Genomic DNA, 22,828 nt, shown 5'->3' with positions numbered 1-22,828 from the left:
GTGCCTCCTATACTGTGCCAACAGATATTGCCAACATATACTGGGTGACAGTTTCAGTGCCTACTTTACCCGTTCTGTCCCCCCCCCCCCCGCAAAGGACCAATCACAATACCTGAAGAATGCTCGGCACCCAGCATTACTGCAGCACAGGTTAAAGCTGTATTGTCCAAGGCCAAGAATACAGCTTCCATGCAACCCGACAATATCCCTGGCTGTGTTCTACATGAACTACAAAGAGAACTGGCACCACACCTGTGTGCGCTGTTCAATCACAGCCTCACCTCAGGGTTTGTCCCGACAGAATGGCGCACTGCTACAGTCATCCCTCTCCATAAAGGGGGAGCAACTACAGACCCTGGGAATTATCGCCCCGTTAGCCTGGCGAGTCTGATATGTAAGGCTATGGAGCGCATCATCATTTTATTTATTTATTTATTTCCAGTTTGATGACTGGGGAAGTCCACTGGGTTCAGAGAGCCCGTTTTCAGTGTAGGCCCAGGGAGAAAAGATCTGCATTACATAGTTTAGTTGCATATACAATCTCAGTAAAGACACAGTTACAGTTTTATTCCATGCTAGAGAACAGGAATAAATTTATTTGGTTGCATAGTTCCTAAATATTTAGGATGGCAGTGGTGACTTAATTGAGAGGGAGTATATAGACTTAAAATGAAGCGAGAGGAAAAAAAAAGGTAGGATGGGTTATTTATAATGCGTACAATTGTTATTTACAATATATACATTTATATTAGGTTAGCTTGTACTCCGAGTTAGGAGTTTAAGGGGTGGATTGTTTATTAGGCTAGGTGGGGGGAGAGTGTAGTTGCATTTCCTGTTCGAGGAAAGGTAGGAATGTAGCTGAGTTTTAAAGTTTTCACAAGTCCTTCGAGAGGAAGGAAGAGAATTCCATTTTTTAGCTAAGGAAAAGGATAGAAGAAACTCACCAGCAAGACGACTGGGTTTGTGGACAGTGATTAGGTTTTGGTGAGTAGATCTTAGAGTTCTCTGAGTGGTGTAAGGTTGTAGGATGTTGGTTAGTGCTGGGCAACTTGGGTTGAAAAATTAGTCTGTGGGCTGTAGTAATATGGAGATAGTATAGATAAATGGAGATTTCAAGCCAATTTAACAAATAAAGGGCAGTACAGTGATGGGAGGAGAATTTGGCTTTGGTTGCAAATTTAGAAATTGGATTATAACAGACTTCCAATTTGGAGGAGAGAGAGGGAGATAAGTTTGTTAGTAGAGGAGCACCATACATTAGTGAGGGGAGTAGATAGGTAGTGGCAAGAGTTCGTCTGGTGTGAGGAGAGAGAAAGTGGATGTTTCTGTATAGCATACCAAGTTTTATGTGGGTTTTCTTAATGTTTTGCTGGATGTGAGTGTCGAATTTTAGGTGTTCATCAATAGTAACCCCAAGTAGTTTAGCGAAGGGAACAGCCTCTATAGTAGAGTTGTTTTGGCTAATAATTTGGAACGTGTTTTTATCATGGACCTAATTAACAAGGATATATGGAATCTCCAGACTCTGGATCCCATGCAGTTTGGTTTTGTGAAGGGTAGATCATACTTGGCTGACTTTGAGTCAAGTCACCAGAGCTGTGGATGAGGGCAAGGCAATTCATAGAGCCTACCTCGATTTTGCCAAGGCCTTTGATACTATTCCCCACTCAGGAATTATTGATAGACTTACCAAGCTAGGCATCAACCCCTATTTCACTAGGTGAGTTCCAAATTGGCTCACAGATGGAACCCACAGTGTGAAAGTAGCAGACTCCAAGTCAGACTGCTGACCAGTCACAAGTGGAGTCCCACAGGGATTGGTCCTGGGTCCTCTCCTGATTGGCATCTACTTCTCAGAAGTCCAGGCCAACACGGAGGGACTCTGTCTGACCAAGTTCGCCGACTATTGCAAGCTGGGAGCCATTATTAACTCCCCAAGTGATGTAGATACCTTACAGAAAGGCCTCACTGAGATGGCCTCACTGAGATCAACGACTGGTGTCAAAACATGGCCTTAAGCTTAATGCCAAAAAATGCATTGCCATTCCCTTTGGGAAAAACTCCGTTCCCACCAGTTACCACATTGATGGTAGCCCACTGAATACTGAAGACGTTATAAGAGATCTGGGGACACAGGTTGACAGCAACCTCTCCTTCAACTACCACGTTGCCACTGTGGTCAGAAAGTCCTATGTGGCACATCTCATTACTAAGGGTTTTGCATCCAGGAAGAAAGAGGGTCATCATCTCTCTCAACTCTTCCCTCATTAGACCAGTCATCGGGTACAATGCCCCATTTCGCATATACCTCACTTAACACCTGCAACAGCTGGAAAGGCCACAAAAGTACCTCACGAAGGGGATTCTAGGTCTTAAACACATGCCCTACATGGACAGACTCAAACTCCAGCTTTTCTCTATCTCACATCTTCTATCAAAAGGCGATCTCTGCTTGACTTACAAAGCCATGTCTGACCCAACCCTATTAGAAATGTTACACCTAAAGAAATCCCAGTCCCTTCACACCACCCACTCCAGGGACCTCAACCTCATTACCACAATCAACAGAACATGCTGGAGGGACAGGTTCATAACCTAGAGACTGCCATTGCTCTGGAATAGACTTCCCATACATGTCAAGCAGAGCACCTCACTGGCCCTTTTCAAGTGAAATCTTGAGTGGATGGGTAATAGAAAGTTCACCCCATGGATCACACCAGTGAGCTCTGCTTGATAGAGGCACCGGGAACTAACAGCGGCATGATGCTAGGGCACTTCTATGGCTAGGCTTGTAAAGGCTCCAGGGCCGTTGACCTAGTACACACCTATGAACTTATGAACCTATGGGATGCATTTATATTCTACCTAAAACTACTATTATGGAGTGTAAGAGAATTTTGGTTGAAATAAGTTTTCAGCAAGGAATATTTTTGGATGAGAACTAGAACCTGATTTGCAATAGCGAGGATTTGTCAGAGGGCCTAGAAGGGAAAATATGACTAAGAACGGTGGATTTCTGAATCAATATATTAGAATGTTTGGCATTGAAGATTTGAATTCAGTCCTAGGAGCCAAGATGGAATTTACATATTATTCCACAAGGTACAATAACTAGGCTAAATTAGATAGAAGTTATATTTCACAGGAATATGTGTAGTTAATTTAAAGCTTTGAAGTGCATCCAGTAGCTGTTTCAGATCATGCATCATTAAAAAAACTAAGATAAATTTGCAAGATAATGAAGTAGAGAGGAAATCCTGGCATTTTCCTACTTATTTACTGAAGAGAGAGGTTAGTGGAAATGATTTGCGAGTTATTAGGGAAGATGGACATTTTTTCTGAAGTGATGGCCAGTGAATAGGATAGCCAGTGAATAGGATAAAATGAAAATGGAATTTAAAGACATGGAAATAGAGAGGCCTGGGAAAATAAGTAATGTGAATTATTTAGAGGAACTGACAAAGGTTAAAGTATTTTAGAATAAGGGGAATCTCACGGGAGCAACTGCAAGTGCTAAAGGGAAAATAAGGGAGTATTTGGATAAGCATGAGTTTAAGAAAGGATACTGTTAAGCAGCTGTTTTTTGATGAACCCAAAGTACAAAAACTTTTACCACAATGACTTTGGCAAAAGAAAGTAGAAAGGGTTGTTGCCAAAGTTATGGAGCCTATAACAGTAAAAATGACTACGGATCCTATAAAGATATTAGAGATATTTTGAACATTTTATGAAAATTTATATGAAGCAAAGGAATGTGGAAACCATGAAAAGGCACAAATAGAAATATTTATGGAGAGCTTAATTATGCTAAGGTTGATGGCAGTCTGTAATCATATGATTAATAATGAAGATAGGAGGGGATGAGAAAAATGGTGATGTATAATCAATCAACAGGGAAGTCATCAAGAATAGACTGTATTTCTGTGGAAGTGTGGAGGGAAGAAGGTGATAAAGATCTAGAATAGAAGGTTTTGTTTAATAGAATTTTATAAAGGGGTGTGTGTCCACATGTGTGTATTGGGGGGGGGGGCATACCAGCATCTTATAAGAAAGCTGTGGCACCTGTATTACAGAACGAGAGTAAACACCATTCCGACCCAGCTTTATATTGGCCTATTTCAGGTTTAAACCATCATTAGAAAGTGTTAATGTCTGTACTAGCTAAGACAATGGCAAAGACTTTGCCAAAATTGACAGGTATGGATCAGTGTGGTTTTGTGGAGAGGAGGCAAACATTTGACAACCTTAATAGTGCAGTGAGGATCTAGAGGGAAGTGGTGCGTTAGAAAATGCTGCTATTGTTGGTTGGTCTTTAAGCAGAGAAAGCATTCAGTAGAGTCTGGATTTTAAGAGTAGGGCAATAGCGTTTGTGTTTCCTCTTAGAATAATAGGGTTAATTAGGAGGGTATATGAAGGGTTGAAAGCAAAACTTAAGGTGTGAGGTTTCCTCACCAGCAAGCTCTGTCTGAGTAGGAACCAGGCAAGGGTGTCTTCTCCCCCATTTGTCATTTGCTTTATATTTATAGCCATTGGCAAAGAAAATAAGAGACTGTCAAATTCAAGGATACAGATGGCATGCTAATCAAGAAAATTTGGCTATATATATTTATTTATTTATTGCGTTTGTTGACCGGGAAGGTCCACTGGGCCAAAGAGTGCCCATTTTCAGTGGAGGCCCGGGGAGAAAAGCTCCACAGAGATACAACATAGTAACAATACAATGTTTGCAAGGTGATAGAAGACAAGATAACAGATATATCCGTTCAAACTGTTAAAGCACAAAAGCATACAATACATTAAATGTTGATAAAAATACCAGGAGCAAATATGACAGATTAAACTGCCAAAGCTCGTTCAACAGGGCAGTATATTCAATTTGATAAGAATCCATACATTAGTTGTAGCAGATTAAACTAACAGTCCCATATAGTGGTTGTCACTGAGATAGGCACCATAGTGGTGTCTAAGTATCAGCACAATAGTATATTTGTAGAGGGCATAGAAAGGGTTTATTTGTTCAGGAGAAAGATACTGGAGTTGGAGAGGGGAGAAGGAGGGTCATGTGGGAGAAGAGGAAGGGAAGAGACAAGTTAGGTTATGGGTTGTGAGGTGTTTGCACAGGGGCATTGCCAGTGGGAGAAGCACTGATGCTTCAAGGATTTTTTAAAGATAGATGTATTGCTAGTAAATCTAAGGGAGGGAGGAGAGAGTTCCATAGTTTAGCAGTGAAAAAGGAGTGGAGCCGTTGTCCATTGTTTAGGTTGGCTTTATATACCTGTAGGAGCCTTTGGTTTTCTGAGCAGTGGGGCCTATTGGGATGGTGAGGAGTAAATAGGTTAGAAAGGGCTGGGCATCTGGATGGGTTGTATATTAGTTTATGGGCAGTAGTTAGTGGAATATATGTGAGGTGGTGAGGTAATTCTAGCCAGTTCAGTAGTCTGAGAGAGGTGCAGTGGTGAGATAAGGGCTTACCATTGGTAACAAATTTTGCTATTTTATTATAGCATGAGTTTAGTTTGGATTTAAGGCGGGTCTGAATATTGATGAAAAGAGGAGCTCCATAGAGAAGAGAGGGGAGCAGGGAAGAGGAGGCAAGGGCTATTTTGGAAGAATAATTGAGGAAAGTTTTGTGTCGATATCACATGCCTAATTTCTGGTGTGCTTTTTTAATGTGAATGCGTGTGTTGAAGGTTAGGTGTTCGTCTATGGTAACACCTAGAAGTTTGGTATGTGTGACAACCTCTATAGAGGTGTTGTCATGGGAGAGGATAGTTAGTGTCTTTGTTTATGGAGCAGGATTTTAGGGGTAAATAACAAGAGTTTAGGTTTTTTTAGGATTTAATGCTAAATGGTTGTTAGCCATCCATATTTTGGTGGTGCTAAGGGCAGCTTGGGTAAGCTGTTGGAGTTTGTGTGGGGAGTTGGTTGTACAGATGAGTCTTCTGTATATTGGATGACTGTTCCTTGAGTGAGACTAGAATGGAAGTCATTGATGAAAATGCTGAAAAGTAGTGGGCCTAATATGGACCCTTGGGGAACACCTGTGGAGGTGTAAAGGAGAGAAGAGTAGGAGTTTAGCCATTTAGTAGCTTGTTGCCTGTCTGATAGGTAGTCATTTACAAATGATGAATAAGTAAAGGCAGGCAGACCACCAGGCTGAGTTACACTTTAATAAAACCACAAATAAAAACAAGATCACAAAAGCGTAAGCGATTTTGGGTCTAAGCCCTTCATCAGATAAAATGCACACAAAATCTCATTACATTTAAACTAAAGTTTAACCAATCACTTCTCAGTATTGTACTCTCCTCCTCTTGAGGGCTGGATTCAGTGGTATTACCCCATTCAAACCAGGAGTTCTGTCTGCTGCCAGTTCAATAATCCATTTCTGTTCATTGTATTCTAGCAGCAGCAAGTGATTGGTTAATTTTAGTTACAGGTTTGGAACTTTTGGCCAGCGACGTTTGGAGAAGGATTCCTGTCTTTGTTTGTTGAATATTTACAAATTATATTTTTTTTACTTGAGAAATCCAGAAAAGGACATTGCTGTATTGTGGAACATGCTGAGATAATTTCAAGTTTTTTTATGGTATAAAATAAATGAAAATGAAACCAAGGCTATAGTGGTAAACTATGTACTTACACATGAATTAGTTAACAATAACCAGATTTAAGGGGACTTGAGATGAATTGTTTTGCAAAATGTATTAAAAAAGATTATATTATGGCGGCTAAGGATGTGTAAGAAGTGACTAAACAGAAGACAACATAAAAATTGCAAAGGTGGAATCTCTTGATTATGGTTACTAAGATACAAACAGTGAAAATGCTTCTTGTCCCTTTAGTTTTATATACGGTTAGGCATATTTTTATCAACTAGAGGAGAAGTTATAGAAGCTAATAAAGAATTGAAATAATTTGTTTGGGAGGGGGAAACATGGCAATAGTTAAGTGGGATAAGTTGATTCTCCCTGTAGAATTTATTTTGGAGAGAAAGATTACAATAGTTAAGTGAGATAAGTTGATTCTCCCATAGAACAAGGCAGTTTATGATTACCTAATTTGAAGGGATACTTGAGAGCTTATACAGTTAAGGTTTTTATTCAGGAAGTCGTAAATCAAAGTGGAAAGGAATGATGAAAAGGATGGGGAAACTGAAAAGTCATCAGACAGAAGGATTTTTGGATGCAGACTTTTAAGAATAATGACAAACATATAGAATAGTATATGTATGACATAAGAAAATATTATCCTAAGAACTAAGCCTACAGGGAACGAAGAAGAGAGATTTTATGAACAGGAATGATTGGGTTTAGAGGTGTAGAAAATAGGTAAGAGGGGAAATGGAATTTACTGTATAAAATTAAAAAGGTAAACAAGGTATTGGGAGGAAATAACTTGATCGGAAAAGGTAATGGATGATATTAGGCCAAACAGAAGTTTGAACTGCAAGTTACTACCAGGTGTAGACACAAAGGGATAGGGGAGTGCTAAGTGAAAGATCAGCTCTGGTGGAGCTTTTAATTGAGTCTGGGACAGAATTTGTGTTTACAAAAGGGATAATTAGCGCGTATAAAATATTGCACTAGAACTGTAATCCGTTAGAGGAGGGCAGTATGCAAGAAGACAATGGAAGGAAATCTGTATGGCTCCTGAGTATGTAGCAAAGTCCAGAAGGTGTATGATTTTCCTTTGCAAATGTCTCCATAGTTACTTTTATACCCATGCAGACTTCAGAGAATTTTTCCACTTATAGCAAATGACAAAGGTGTGATGGGACGGAGGGAGGTATTTGGGAGCATAGTTTATGTGAATATAATGAGTTGGCAGATTAAATTCTCTGAAAAGTACTTTGTCAGAAATGTTGGGTGTGCAAATGTTGTAACTAAGGAATTGTTTATTTTGAGCTGGGCTTTATGATCTAAATTACTTAGACATGGTAAGGCCTTTCCAAGTTAAATGCTATTTGCTGCCAAAAATGTGAGTACTAGAAAATAGAAATTAAAATCTAAAAACTAAGTCTGGTGGACTTCTTCGAGAAGGTAATGAAGGCAGTGGATGAGGGGAAAATGCTACATACTGCCTACCTGGATCTGACTGTGATGTTCTATACAATACTCGAGTCAGGTATAATTGACAAATTCACCAAACTGGGCATAGATTCCCTACATAACTCACCAGCTTGCCCATAAACAGGACCCAGGAAGTTAGGATTGGTGATACCACCTCCACTAAGAGACTGGTCGCCAGCAGGGTATCTCAGGACTCCCTGCTGAGACCCCTCATAATTGGCATCTACTTCTTGGAGGTAAAGGTTAATATTAAGGGCAGTATTTGGGAGCATAGTTTGTGAAATATAATGAGTTGGCAGATTAAATTCTCTGAAAAGTACTTTGTCAGAAATGTTGGGTGTGCAAATGTCCAAATTCGCAGATGACTGCAAATTAGGAGCTGTCATAGATCACCCTCACGACACAAACATCTTACAGGAGGGTCTAACTCAGATAAATGACTGGTGCCAAAGTCACAGACTAAAACTCAATGCCAAGAAGTGCATTCTAGTGCTTATTCGGAAAACTGCCACGTAGGCTACTTTATCGATAAGACTTCCCTAAAAGTTGAAGCAGTAGTCTGGGATCTATGAATGTATGTAGACAGTAATCTGGCCTTTGACCAACTTGTAGCCAAGGTAGTAAGAAAATCATTCTGTATCACCTAACTTATAAGTGAGGGCACAGCATCCAGGTCCAAAGAAGTCACAGTGCCACTTTGTTTGGCCTTTATCTGACTCATCATTGAGTATAATGCTCCCTTTGGCATATACCTGACCAGACATATTTAATGTGTGGTCTGAGGAGCAGTTTATCCCACTGACTTCTCTTCCCAAAGAAATGTTTCAGATCTTTATTAATTATCTTACTCAACTTATCCTCTAGTTGATTAAAAATATGCAAGACCTGTATATAAAACTGAAACGACTAAAACCATTTTCACTGCTTGCGTCTTATCCAATTCCATAGTCAAGAGCTTCCAGTTTCTCATTTTTTGTTTCATCTTTAGTTTAGTTTCTTCCTACATATTCTTTGCTGCCATAATGGAATTCCTTTAATCCATGCACATAAATACTTCATCTTATGTCCCCATAAATATGGGTATTAGTGAACCAGTTCATGAATAAGTACATAGTTTCCTACAACAGCCGTTTGTGTTTGTCTTCATTTATTTCATAGCCTGAAAATACTTGAAACTTTGTCAGAGTTCAACAGCACCAAAATGTCCTTTTATCAAGTAGAAAATAAAATCATCTGCAAGGAAGTTTTCTTGATTACCATACCAGTTATATCCTTGAATCTGAGAGTCCCTTATTTTCTTTGCCAACCCCTCTAAATATAAAGTAAATGATAGGGAAAGAGGAAATTCCTGCCTGGTTCCTGTGCTCAAACACAGCTTTTTCAGAGAATTAACCGTTTTAACTAAATTCTTGCCATTGACCCTTCATATATCCTCTTAATTAACCCTATTATTCCATCAGGGCACACAGATTATACCATTGCCCTTCTTGTAAAGTTCCCCATTGACTCCATCAAATGCTTTCTCTGCATCAAGACCCAACAGTAATAATGTTTTCTTAATCTCTGATTCCCCCTGTGTCATCATTGCTCTATTAATGTTGTCAAATGTTTGCTTCTCCTCCACAAAATCACACTGGTAATGTTTTTATCATTGTCTTAGTATAGACATAAGTATATTATAGTCATAGTTTAAAACTGAAATGGGTGTATATGAAGCCAGATCTCTTACACATGGAATATCCATCCATTCCTCCTCAACCCCTTTTCCCATTTTTGCACATGGGGTTGGGGTGTCACTCCAGCCTTGACAATCCTAGAGTCAAGATTTACACCACCATGGTATGGCATGGCTAGCCATGCCGCAGTAGTTCATCAGATTTAGGGAATATATTCCTTTGGAAATTTGCAAGAAAAGAGAAAAAGGTGATAGAGATCTGGAAAGCCTTTTTATACTCATGGTTTTAAAGTACTGTTAGTTTATTTCTATACTAGCTAAGAGAATGGCAAACATGCTGTCAAAACTGGTAGATATGAATCAGTGTTGTTTTGTGGAGGGGAGGCAAACAATATTAATAGAACAATGGTGACTTTGGTGGGAAGCAGAGTGCAAGAAAATGCTACTGCAATTGGTGGATCTTGATGCAGAGAAAACATCCATAGTCATCTGAGATTTTTTCAGTAGATCAGTGGTAGTATTTGCATTACCTGATAGAGTAATATGGTTGATTAGAAGAATATAGGAAGCATAAGAGACAAAAATGAAGGTGGGAGGGTTCCTCTCCAGCAAGTTGTCTTTGAATAGCGGAACCAGGCAGGAGTGTCCTCTTTCCTTTTCATTATTTGTTTTCTATTTGGGAGCCATTGGCAAAGAATATAAGGGATTCACAAATGCTAGGCTGTATGTGGTATGGTAATCGTATGGTAATCACAGAGAGTTTGCTTAAAGTACAGATGTATTTGATAAATCCAAGAAAGACCATTTTGATAATGTTGGTTCAGTTCTTTTCATGATATAAAATAAATGAATGTAAACCAAAGGCTATAGTGGTGAACTATGTATCCACTCATGAACTGGTTCAGCAACACTCATATTTACTGGAACATAAGAAGTATTTAGGTGTAATGATTAAAAAGGATTCAGTTAAGGCAATTAAGGCTATGTGGGAAGAGACTAAAGAAAAGATAATGCAAAACGTAAGAAGCTGAAAGCTCTTGATTATGGCTATGGATAGTACAATATAAGCAAGGGAAAATGCCTCTAGTACCCTTAAAAATCTGCCTGATCAGTAAGTAAAATTCATCAACCAGACTAGAAGCTATGGACTCTAACAGTTGAAGGAATTTATTTAGGAGGAAAAGTTGAGTGGGATTCTCCCCATAGAACAAGGTAGTTTAGGATTACCTGATTTGAAGGAACACTTTAGAGCTATGCAGTTAAGGCTTATATACATAACGCAGGCAGAAAGTTATAAATCAAAGTGGAAAAGAATATTGTTGAAATGGGCAGTTCAAGAAGTCGGGTGAGATTAGGATTTTGGATGTATTCCCTTAAGGAGAATAATAGCTATATAGAATGTTCATAAAAGAGCAGAAAGTATTCTGAGGACTAAGACAACATAAGAATGGAGAAAAGAGATTTTAACAAGAGAGAGATGAATGTGGGGATGGGTACAGAAAATGAGTGAGAGGGGGCTGGAATTTACTAAAGAAAATCTGCAACTGAAACAAGGTATTGGGAGCAAATAATTGTACAGGGAAAGGTAACATTGTGATGACCCCATGCAGAAGTATGGCATACAGATTAGAAATTGCCTTCCATTCCAGGGATTGATAACAGAATTCAGACATAGTGAAATAGACAGGGAGGTGATAAAGTGTGGAAGAGGTTTTAGTTGGGTTTTGAACAGAAGCTATTTTTAAAAAAGGGGACAGTTTGTTGGACATATAAAATATGTAAGAATAACAGGAGGTTAGGAAAGATTGGGAAGAGGTAATGGAAAGGCAATATACAAAAGAGCAGTGGGAGGAAATCTGTATGACTAACAAGTATGCATCAAAAGTCCACAGGTTTAGGATTTTTGTTTACAAGTGTTTGCATTAGGTATTTTGCATACCCCAAACAGACATCAAAGGATTTTCCCCTAAGGCAGATGAATGCTGTAGGTGTTGGGAAGTTGGGAAAGGGAGAGTTAACTGGGAACAGTCTTTTGAGGAATGCAGTGAGTTGACAAATTTTAAACATTTCTTACAGAATGCTCAGTCGGAAGTGTCAGGGGAGCAAATGGCTATAAACAAGGAAATTATTATTTTGAGCTGGGACACAGGAACCGAGTTGCCTAGACATAGTAAGGCTTTGCTATGTTTAATGTTATTAGACCCTGAAAAAACAGTTTGCTAGAAAATGGAAATCAAAATGTAAACCAGCTTGTTATTGGGAGAAAATAACTAGATACGGAAAGGTAATAGAGTGGGATGAGACCAAGAAAAAGTTTGGACTGCATGGTTGATATCGGAGTATAGGCAAAGAGAAATGGATGGAGAGTCCAGACCTGCTCTGGTAGAGGTTTAGCTGAATGTAGAGCAGAAGCTGCTTTTAAAGAGAGATAATTAGAAGGGCATATAAACAACTGTAAGAATCGGTCTGAGGAGGTTAGAAAAGATTGGGGAGAGATGCTGGAAAAGCAGTTTATAAGGGAACAATGGGAGGAAATATGTATGGCCCCAAAGCATGTAACAAAGTCCATAAGGTTTAGGATTTTTGCTTTGTGTTTGCATAAGTATTTTTATACTTCAAGGAGACTTCAAAGAATTTTTCCTCAGTTAGGTAGTAAATGTTGGAGGTGTGAGAGGTAAGAAAGAGGTAACTAGGAGCATGTTTTGAGGTGTAATAAGGTGGCAGATTTTAGAAATGACCTACAGAATACTTTGTCATATGTTTATAGGTGTTTACTAGGCTAACGACCACAAGGGCCTTTTTAAGCCTATCCATGCATCCCAAACCTCTGATGAGTTCTGATACCCTTGATAAGTGTAAACATGGGCCTGGGAGATGAACCATTTACAGGTTACCTGTTTGCATCAGAGACATAGGTGCCAAACCAGGGATGAATTTCTGGTTTTCAATCCATTTGTTCAAGTCTCACTTGAATTGGTTTAGGGAGGAACTCTGCTTCACATGGATGGGGAGTCTGTTCCATAGACGGGGTAGTCTCTGTGATACATACGTATCTCTCCAACATGTCCTACTTATATCACAGGCAAGGTTTAAGTCTTTAGAACGAGTAATTCTGGTACTGTTTATTTTGTGGATATGGAGGAGGTTCATCAGAGTGGGGTCTGACAATGCCCTATATGCCAGGCATAGATCTCCCCTCAAAAGCCTGTAAGATGCAGAATACAGGGATAGGGCCTTGAGGCAGTCTGCATAAGACATATTACTTATGCCTTGTATTCTTTTAGTGAGGAACCTCTGTGGACGTTCAGTTATTGGATATGCCTGGTTAGGTACATACCAAAGGGGGCATTGTACTCAATTATAGGTCTGATGAATGCCGAATACCGTGGAACAATGACTTCTTTGGACTTGGATGCCATACCCTTGTTTATAAGTTGTGTAATATAGAATGATTAACTCACCACTGTAGACATGATGAGCAAAGGCTAGATTACTGGCTGTGTGTCCCTAAGTCCCTGACTACTGGGTCAATTCTAAGGGGTGTGTTCTCAATATGATAGTTACCAGGGATGGATGACTTCCCAAATGATGCTGTTATGCATTTCTTGGCATTTAGTTTTAGTCTATGACTTTGACACCAGATGTTTGTCTGTGTCAGCCCCTCCTGGACAACATTTGTGTCACTGTGAGATTCAGTGACTGCTCATAATTTGCAATCCTCTGCAAATGTAGACAGCCAGAGACCACTGACACTGGCATTGATTTCTGAGAATTAAATGCCAAAAAGGAGCAGTCCAAGGCCTGATCCCTGAGGGACTTCTCTTGCAACTCAATTCTAACTTCCTGGGTTCTGTCTGTGAGCCAGTTGGCTATCCACTGTGTGACATACTGGTTTGTACCTAACCTCCTGAGTTTGTCAACAATGCCCAAGTGGAGTATTGTGTCAAATGCCTTGGCCAAGTCAAAGTAAGTGGTGTGAATGATTTTGCCCTCCTCCATTTCTTTGGTGACCTTCTGAAAGAAGTCCACCAGGTTGAGAAGGCATTATCTGCCCTTTATAAAACCAAACTGGGTTGGGTCCAGTGTCTGGAGGTTTACCATATATCTGTTGATCATCTCCATGATAATTCTTTCCATGGCTTTAAATATAAGACTAGTGAGACTTATGGGTCTGTAGTTTCCAGGGTCTGTAGATGGCCCACCTTTGTGCAGAGGGATGACTGTTGCCTTTCTCCATTCATGATGCACGAAGCCTGTTTAGAGGCTACAGTAAAATAGTAATTCTAGAGGCCCTGATGGGTCATGTTTCATGCTATTTAGAAGGCATCCTGGGATATTGTCTGGGCCCATCGATGCAGTGTTCTTGGTCTTAGAGCATTAAGGACCTGTTCCCTAGTGATGGTAGGTGACTTGTATTTGATGATATTTCCTGAGGGAAGGTTGAAGGGGAGAGAGTAGTAAAGTTTGAGATTAATTTATTAGTAAGGAGGTTTGCTATATCTTCTGGCTCAGTATAGGTGGCTCCATTTACAATGAGCTCTGCACACAATTATGTATTGCCTTTGAGATTGTAGACATAGCTAAAGAATGCTTTGTGGTTGTCCTTGGCCTGGGAGGCTAAACGTACCTCAAATTTGGCTTTGGTAGACTTTATTTGTCCTCTGAGTTGTTTGTTTAGTTTAATGAGAGTGCTTTTATCCTGCTCGGTGCTGCATCTCCTAATTTTTGCCATGCTTTTCTTCCTCCTGTTATACATCCGATTGATTTTGAGAGTCCACCAGGGTGGCTTGTTTTTTTAGTTAGTTCTGTACTTCTTCCTGGTGGGTACAGCTGCCTCTATACAGCTATTAACATGCTTGTACAGCTTTCTGTGAACAGTTCTGCATAGGCAGAAGTGTTCTCAGGGTTTATAGGGGCTTGAAATTTTGCCAGGTTTTCACTTAATAGCAGGAGGTCAGCCTTAGAATAGTGCCTGAATATTCCCATTGTTACTGGGGTGGTCCACGTTTTATTTTTACTTCAAAGTTCCTCAAAAGCCATCCAAAGCATCTATAAAAAGCTAATAAACCAAATAGATAGGATTCAGACAGAACAGGAAGAGGGCATTACCAAATGTTCAGATCTCCTTTTACCTGCAGACTTTTTATGTGAATTTTCTGCAGTTGCTCAGCACTTCCTCCTTAGCAACCTATCACTTCCCATCCTTCTATCAAACCACCTCTCTTCACCCCAGCTTTCTATTTTTCAGCTATACCAGCAGCATAAATTGAAAAGCTGTTAGACCAGATATCCGGTGACAAACCAATTACATATGAAGGACTCCATCCCTATTTTATAAAACTATGTTGGGATCATCTAAGCTACACGCATCTTAAATGCTATGTAATTTATGCCTGTGTACCAACAATGAGACATCTATGTAGAAGTGAGCCATAGTTGGCCTCTTCTAAAAAGTTCCTAAACCCACCTCTGCCAGTGATTTCAGGCCCATTTTCATTCTACTAACCTTCTCAAAACTTGTTTGAAAAGTTAGTTTACACTCTGTCATCTACCTATACTCAGAAGTATACCATGCTGTCCCCTTAGTGGTATAGTTTTTAGATGGCAGGAGTAAAACAACTGCACTGGAAGTCTTACCTGATTATATTCTCCAGAATATGGACTTCATGGCAGGCTTAACTCATTAACTATCATAAAACTTTTGATGTAGTTGGTTATAATTTATTGCTTTAAGCGCTCACTGGTTTAGGAATAAGCCCAGAAGCCTGTGACTGATTCACGGTTTTTCTCTCTAACAGAACCTGTAAAGTTAGGCACATATCTCTTATCCAGTGCTCCTGTCTTAAAAGGTCTGTCTCAAGGTTCTGCTCTATCACTTCTCTTCCGTTTGTTTATTGACGCACTGTCCATCAAACTTTCATAACTAGCACTCATCATACATGCATATGAAATGGTCATCTGTAGCTCAAGCTTATCTCGTTCTTGCACCATAATTAAAACAGAGCTATAAACTTACCTGCCCCTACTTTCCAAGCTGGCTACAAAAAATGCATCTGCTACGTAACACAAATAAAAGCTACGATATTTGGATGTCACCAAAAGCTTTTACCAATATTCCCTGACTTGGATATGTAATAACCATAATAAACTGTGGACTGCAAGCCACTTCTAGTTTCTAGGTGTTTATATTGACCAGCAAAGGTTCCTTACAAAGAAAATTCAGAGTCTTCAAGATCTGTCTTATGCAGACAGATTGAAATCATTGTCACTTTACTCTGCATCATACAGACTGCTTAGAGGCAACCTGTGCCTTGCATATAGAGCACTCTCTGACCCAGCATTAAAGGAAATGCTGCACATTCGCAAGTCAAATGGCATGCAGGTCACTCCCCTCAAAGGATCTTAACTGGTATGTGACATCAACAGAAATTGCTGGAGAGACCGATTTGTTTCATAGAGGTTGCCTCACCTTTGAAACAAGCTTCCTGTTTAATGTTAAACAAAGCCCCTAGCTGGTCCTACTTAAGTGCAGTTTGGATGATTGGATGGGTAACCAGAAATTCACTCAGGGGCTCTGACCTTTGTCCTTGAACAAGGGCAGTTGGGTGCTGATTTTAGTGACTGCATGAACCAGACACCCTTGGGAACATTAGTTGAACTTGGCTAGGCTTGTAAGGGCCCTGGGGGCTGTTAGCTTTGTAACCTCCTATGAGCCTATAATTTAAGTTTTCAGCTTCATATTAATATAACAATGGCCAAAGTGAACATTGCTCTGATCAGTAAAGATTTATAAACTTCTCTCACCATTAATGAGATGTGCAGTTGGTAAAGGTATTCTAGTAGTGTAATTTGAATATGCCCTCATTATCATTGCCACAGCTTCAAGGGAAAAAGGAACCTTTCAGCACTACAAGAAATAAGTAACCTTATCTGCAGGCATGTTACCGTGGCCTGCAAAGGAGATCACAGCCTTATTTTAGCCAAAGCAAGATTGCTGCCAGTAAAACAGAGATCTCTTTTAGTACTAGGTTTTCTTCTTTTTAAAGTGTTAAAATGTGATGTTTTCCCCTTCCTAGCTGACCAGGTACTACCCAGATGCTCGAACTATCATTGGTTAAGCACTGGGCTGATTGCCTTCATGAGCCATTTTACGTCCACCCAATTTCCCTTGCTAGGTGAGAATCAAACCCTGTACCTTTGTCTGTGAGGTTAATACCTTAACCGTTATATTAACCTCCATCCCCATCATACCAAACCCTAACCCCAATTGTTTTACATTAGTTTCTCTCTCAGAACCCTCACTGGTAACATAACACAGAACTGGATAAGGCAGCTCACATCATCTCTTTTATTATTCCAAATCTTTGTGAATTTCTTCTTTTCCAAAAACTCAGTTGTACGTCAAATTCAGATAGAAGTTGAAAAGCACCTTATAAAAGATGCAGCATTTACCTTCCTCCATACCTCAGATTATTACCTTACTTTTGCTTTCGCAAATCACTCCTACAATCTTTCATGTCTTCAAAATACATTGCACAAATATATCACACAGTTGCGCTATAATATCCCTTCCCTCAAATCAACCTGACATTCCCAATACCTCGTTATGTCTCTTTTTTTTTTTTTCCCTCTAACCTTTTATAGATGCTGTATATAGTTTCTCCAAAACAATGTTTTCCTCAACTTTGATATGCTACATTGTTCTGTTTTTTATTATGCAGGATAGAAATAACATCCCCAATTTATGAACATAACTACTAAGTTTAATTGTTTAACTGTATGATTGTACAAAGTTAACCACACTGTTTTGTGGAACTTCAAAAATCTCGTTTGTTCTTTAAATGTCCTGTATTGTGTCGTTGCCTAAAGTTAAAATGTTGAACAGTTTTCTTCAGTGTATGTATAAGGCTACTTCTTAGCATATGAAGTATATGTATGTGTTGTACTCACCAGACCAGCAAATGAGACTGGTTAGATCAGTGCTGTATCATGGAAAACAAATTAAAGTTAAACAATTAATTACATTACATTTGATTATATTACATTATACAACTTATTAGGGTAGGGAGGGGACATGATCATTAAAGAGGCTTGAGGGGTGAATCTTAATGGTGAAGAGCTCACCATCATCTAAACATGACAAAAACAAGTCAGTGATTTAGGGTAGAAAGAGGACTCTTCTTCATTCATTCGATAGTGAAATGCTCAGAGCTGTGCGCACAAGCTTAAAGTTTAAGTTGCCTAGAAGGTATCTTTTTAAATATATGATAGTATTCAAGTTGCCAGTCTAGGACACTTAAGCATTCCTTGGTAGGACGTTTTTTTTTTTTTTCAATCAAACAATTGCTGACATCTTCAGGTGCCTCCATGTTTGCATCTATTAGTTCCAGCTCCATAGCTCCCGCACTTTAGCAATTTTCTGGTGCGATTCCCCACTAGGAGGGTCTGCCTGTTGGGATAGTAGCATATGCACAGCATCCCTAGTTCTGTGCTAGGCTCTAGGAGCTGCTCCTGCCTACACTACAGAGCAAGACTGGCCAAGCCAGATGCCATTAAACTGCAGCCATTGAGGGATTTTTCTCTGTTCTTATCCCACCCCCATGCAAATGCTTTCATTGCATGTGCTGGGCAGGCCATATGAGGACATGTCCACCCAACTACAGTGAGCACTCCTTGTCCCCTCCTCAGTCTCCCTGCCCACTCCAGTGCAGTAACCTGCTTTGTGCCCTGGCTTTCAGTAGGACTTCACAGGAGCAACCAAAATTTCAATCTTAGAAGGGCTGAATTTAATTGAGCATGATTTAGTCATTCAGGAGTAGCATTTGGATAACACCTACATGAGATTAAGGCCATTATGTAGTGCACAGAGGAGGAGAAAACCCTTGCATCACAAGTGTAACAGTAATGTAGGCCTTCTTTTCTATTAATCCTGCCAAAGGCAGCATATGAACAGAAAACAGTGGGCCCAAAATGGAAGCTTCTTGTACTTCTCGGTCCAAAATGCCAGGTGGCCTGAATACGATACTTTATTCAAAGTAAAATAATGAAAGCAAGTTAATTACAGAAATGAATTGTCAGCACAGTCAACTTCAACAGGTCATAACTCTGGAAATGCTCTAAAAGGTAGGCACCAAATCCTTTCAAGATGGTAACAGATAGACCACAGTAAGACTTAAGTCTTTTCATAAGGATACTGGTAAATACTGCGGCAAGTAGCACCAACAGGTAAAGAAAGACCAAAAATAGTGGATCTTACTTGATACCTTAACCATGAATAGATTTATCACCCTAATAAAGGCTTTGTCAATGCCATATTAAGTATGAAAACCAGATTGAAAATAAACTGATTGTGTCCCCCAGGATGTGATTCACCTTATATATGCACTACTTTGAGTCACATTTCCTGTAAAAGGCAAGTTAGGTATAGCTCATGTAGGCTCATAATGTCAGCTAGATTGTGATCTAAGAAAGGATTTTTAAGGGCGGAGATGGCCAAAGCATCATTTTAAAATAGGTGTGAAAATCTCAGACATCAAAGAGCATCTGCAGAATCTGATAAATTATTGAGTCCAAGGCAGCTAGATAGGCTAAAGTCAGCCTAGCAGAGCCTGAGTCTAGACTGCACATTGTAAGACACACCATTGAATCATGAATCTAAACTCAACCCAGGATGGGAATAGGGTATTTCCTAATCAAGATCCCAATAGTGCCCATTGTTTCTGTGGAAGACAGATGTAACCTAATGACATCAGCATTCTTGGGGGGACGGGGGACGGAACAACCTGTTAATAGTGAGATGAAGAAAAAGCTTTGAGTGGACAGGTCAAACTGCATAACCTGTTCCACTTAAAAGGTCATCATTACTCTGATAGCCACTGCCAAGATTCCCTTTATGGAGCTGCCTTTTTATAGGAGATTTCAAAGCGATAATTAGCCAATCATCCCAAAGACCGTAACACCTTCTCTGGTATTCAGTCATTACCAAACCTCTCCCAAGGGAACAGAGCTCAGAATCTGGCCATGGCTTGTGTTCTGTCAGGACAGCACTTGCATGAGCTGAGGCAGTCAAATGCAGCTGTTTAATAGTCTGACATGAGCTGGTGTGGATCTCAACTGTGTTCTTCAACAAGAGCTGCTGAATTACAGGGGAGATAATTCACCAAGTTATAGAACTCTGATTTCTTTTCTGTGTAATTTCAAGGTCGGAGAGAGTGCAAACAGTGCATTCTGGTCCACACTGTATGGTGGTGGGGCAGTCTCTCAGACTCCTCACACCATCAAGTTAGAGGTTAGCATACACAGAGTTCAGAGTAGTTAGAGCCTTGGACTTGTCATCCGGGATACTGAAGTCCTCTAAAATATGAGATAATCTAAAAGTGACCAACTTAGGTAACACAACACTACATTTGAGTAAGTTACTGAACTCTTGTAATAGTGCTTAGTGTTGTGCTCATTTGGAACCAAGAGTATATCTGAATTTGGGACTTCCAAGATAGATGCACATTGAGTAACAGCTCAATTTCCGCTCTCCCAGTGTAAAAACGGAAAGTCATATTTTTGGGTAAATTTCAGTAATTGGCTAGTAACTGCACTGCTTGGATGTCAGCAAAAAATGAAATTCAGAGAACCTGAAAGAAAAATCAATCACAAAAGGTGAAAAAAACACTGACTGTGAAGAGTTCTGCACCTATTCTGCAAAATAAGTGCAAGCTCCAGCTTTGGTGCAAGACATGACTTTCAGTAACTTGGAGGAAAAAATTCAAATGTACTCAGAGCTGGTTAAAGTAAATGAAACACTGTTGGGAGTATATTGACTCAAATAACAAAAGGCTGGACAAAATGTAAGAAGCTTTAAGCAGATATTCAGATGAGGTGATAAAACTGCAAAACACAAAGTTTGAAAATGAGGAAAAGGCTGGCTGAATATGAAACTGCCCAGGAAGAGATGTTCCAAAACAATAACCGAATTAGAGGACAGAGTATGTAGGGAAAAACTGAGATTTTCTGCTGTACCAGAGAAGCTGACTGGAACAGACAGTATTAGTTTTATGTTGTTGCTCACCAGGAAAAGCCAAAAGACATTAGTTTTATAAAAGCCCAAATAAGCAGCTGGACTGGTATTGCACTGCAAGAGTTGTTAACTGAGAGGGCACATCATGTGTATGCTCCAAACCTCGCCATGAGAAAGCAACATAGACCTTTAATATTAAAGTTGCAATCCTAGTAGCAGGAGGAGTTGATTTTGACAAAACTGTGGCAGAAGGACAAAGTACTAAAAGTGGGAGACTGAGTGTTTGTGGAGAATGACTATTCATTGTACACCAGGCAGAAGAAGAATACATTTATTCCAGTAATCAGTGAATGTCAAGAAACGGGCATGAGATTCAAACTGCTGTACCCAGCTATCTTCAGAATAGTCTTTCCTGGAGGGACAAAATCATTTTTTGATGCAGAACATGCTAAGGAGGAAATACAAAAGTTTTTCCAACATAAAGAGAGCTGTTAAACAGAAGGAGATTCTGCTTCTTGTTCTTCTGGTAGTAGACCACAGAGAGAGACTGAGCCAGTGAAATCTTTTCCAATGCTTCAACAAAAAAGGCTTGAGAGACAGAAAAAAGCACAAGAGTTGACTAAAAGAACCGAGAGTACATTCGAAAGGAAGCAGAGACTGGATTTTGGAAATGGCGGAAGCAGAGACTGGATCTGTGAAATGACGATAAACAGGAATAAAACCAGCAGCTCAGAAACTGATAATTAAATGTGGAATTACAAAGCATTAATTATATTTTGTGAAACATGACAGAACACAAAAACCTGGAAATATTGGAGTCTTTTGTCATTGTTAAACTTGTGGAGGACTCTAAAGCATATGCCCTACTTCATGTCATTTAATGTTTGGAGGAACACTTAGGAGAGAGGAAGAGGAAGGAAAGAGTTAACCGCAAGTAACAAAAATGTGTAGCGATAATATTTTGTAGTGCATTATATAACCTGCATGTTATAATGTAAAGTTTTCTCAGTTATTTTCAAGTGTAATGACTATACTAAAAAGGTGCCCCTGTTTTTTCTCTCTTTTCTCATTTTCCTTATTCATTATTAAGAAATGTAGACATTGTGATGAAAAAAAAAAGAGTATAATGCAAGAACAAATTGTGCTTTTTCTCATTCTTACATAGGGGAATGACTGGATTAAGGCCATTGGCTTGATGTAGTAAGTTTTAAGAGAAAACAAATAAATCTAAAAGAACATTAAATATAATAGTTTTTCTCTAGCAAATAAATAAATGCGTATAGAAGCAACACTGTATCTGGTTCTCATGTCTCCATGGAGACGATTCAATAAAGAGCAGTAAAACAGAATATTACTTTCTTTCAGTGGCTAGGAGATGTTTTCTGAAAGCATTCAAGTGTTTTCCCATTCAGGGAGAGCAGTAAAGATGCGACAAATCCAGACAGCACTTGGCAGAAGCACAGGCTGTACCATGAGTGTTAGCATGGGTAACATTCCTTTTACGTTAACCCAAGTCTGAGTGTTGCTGTCAGTTTGGGACAATTGTTCCTGTTAGGAGGGTAAAACTCCAATATTTGAAGAGGTACATAGTTGTGTGTGTTACTATTAAGTTAATAGGTTTTAGAGATGTATTGGGGATGCATTTTTTGAGGGCTTTCAATAAATCAGAAAGTTTTGTAAGATGTGACATAGGATCCATGGATATGACAAGAAACAACTGTATAAAAGATCAACCTGCCATACAGTGTGTGCATGTAACACAAAAGCTGGAACTAGATAGTTGTGACAAATAAAAGGTGGGAATAATAACTTTTTAACAATGATGCTTTCTATATTGTCTTTAAATGTTAATGGTCTCAGATGTATACAAAAAAGAAACAGTAGAGAACTATTTAAAAATGTAGTGTGTAATTAGCTATGCTACAAGAAGACACATTTGGAAAGAAGTGAACATGTGAATTTGATAAAGGAAGGTTTCAAGATGGTTATTCAGCAGAATACCTGGGATAAAGGAAAACAGGAGTACTTGTATTAACTGCAAGAGGAGCTCCAATAGTGATAGAAAAGAAT

At 39.3% G+C, this 22,828-nt stretch overlaps 1 protein-coding gene across 1 annotated transcript in view; it reads left to right on the top strand.

The window, feature by feature from the left end:
* ABCB6 (ATP binding cassette subfamily B member 6 (Langereis blood group)) overlaps positions 1-22,828 on the top strand; it is a 1,916,984-nt gene that overhangs the window by 374,316 nt on the left and 1,519,840 nt on the right. The window lies entirely within an intron of this gene.

The sequence above is a fragment of the Protopterus annectens genome, chromosome 6.part0, assembly GCF_019279795.1.
Source record: "Protopterus annectens isolate FY-2018-M chromosome 6.part0, PAN1.0, whole genome shotgun sequence".
Taxonomy (NCBI): Eukaryota; Metazoa; Chordata; order Ceratodontiformes; family Protopteridae; genus Protopterus; species Protopterus annectens.
The sequence above is the reverse complement of the archived record's forward strand: the minus strand, read 5'-3'. Positions and strand labels throughout refer to the sequence as shown.